At 68.7% G+C, this 1,206-nt stretch overlaps 1 protein-coding gene across 1 annotated transcript in view; it reads right to left on the reverse strand.

The window, feature by feature from the left end:
• FAM53B (family with sequence similarity 53 member B) overlaps nt 1–994 on the reverse strand; it is a 40,067-nt gene extending 39,073 nt beyond the window's left edge. The window contains 1 exon segment of the mRNA XM_023745256.1: nt 707–994. The gene's annotated coding sequence lies outside the window, so the exon portion shown is untranslated.
• Nucleotides 995–1,206: the final 212 nt, after the last annotated feature.

Raw genomic sequence — 1,206 nt, forward strand, 5'->3', positions numbered from 1 at the left:
TAGCGAGGGCGGAGCATACTCACAGGGTGGGTGTTTTTTTCCGAGGAGATTAGCGCTTATTTGGGGCTTTCTCCCACAGTAGAAAACGTGTACATATTCTTAAGCGTTCTCCTTTCCCGGAAAAGCACCCAATTTTGTAATCAAACCACGAAAAAATCTAGTCGGGGAATGGGGGACTCGCGTCCTAGTTGATTTCCTGTATGGGGGAATTATTTCACGCGTCGAGATGTCCAAGTTGTTGGGCCTGCCTCTCCTCCTTTCCAATGTAGATGACGGCCGGAGGGGTATGTTGCCGAGAGAAATGAAGATTCGCTTGCACCCCAACTCGGATTTTCGGCGTCAGGCGGGCCCCTCGAGATCTTGGGGTCTTATGAAACTCTCGCCAGGGAGTGGACCACCCCGTCCTCTAGCCTGTTCTCTTTTCTGTCTCTGCGAAACGCCGGTTTTTCGAGGGGTCTCGGGGCGGGTCGGATCCCCTGGTGTCGTGCTGAAATCTTTCAAGCCAGCCCCAGAGAGCGCCTCGGTGCCCTGAGAAACCTCCCAAGCCCGACGCGGAACAAGGCGAAGCGAGACAAGCACCAAGAAGCGAGCCTGCGCCCCGAGGCTCCCCCCCCTCGGCAGCGGGGCGCGCTCGGCAGGAACCACCGCTCGGGACCGACCCCCGGGCGCCACCCCCACCACCCCCCCCCCCCCCGGGGTCGCTTACTGTGCGCGGCCGGGCGCTCCGGGCGCGGGCCCGCCAGGTCGCCAAGTCGTCGGGCTGCCGCGCGCGCTCTCCCGCCGGCGCCGAGCAAGCGCAGCACACCGAGCGGCTCCCGGGGAGGAAACCGACTTGTCACTTCCTGAGCCGCGTGCGACTCGTCCCTTCAACCCGCCCGGCCAGGCTGCGCCGCCGCCGCCTCCGCGGGGCGCCCGATCGCCGCTGCGAGTGGCTGGGACCGGCGGTGCGGGCGCTGCGGGCCGGGCGCTCGGCGGCGGGTGGCGGGCAGGAGCCGGCGGCGTGCGGCGGGGTGCAGTGCGCGCAGCCCCCGGTGGGCGGGAAGTGGGGGGGTCGCGGCGCGCCGCCAGCGGGGCTAGGAGGCCGTCCTGCCACCGAGCCCGCGCCGGCCGGGCCCCGGAGACGCGGGAAAGGGCCCGGGCCGAGCGGCCACCGAGGCGGCCCGGGCCCGGGGCCAGGCCCCCCGCAGGGTCTCCCCGGCCCCCGAC

This window comes from Myotis lucifugus, unplaced genomic scaffold, assembly GCF_000147115.1.
Source record: "Myotis lucifugus unplaced genomic scaffold, Myoluc2.0 scaffold_526, whole genome shotgun sequence".
In the NCBI taxonomy this organism is placed as follows: domain Eukaryota; kingdom Metazoa; phylum Chordata; class Mammalia; order Chiroptera; family Vespertilionidae; genus Myotis; species Myotis lucifugus.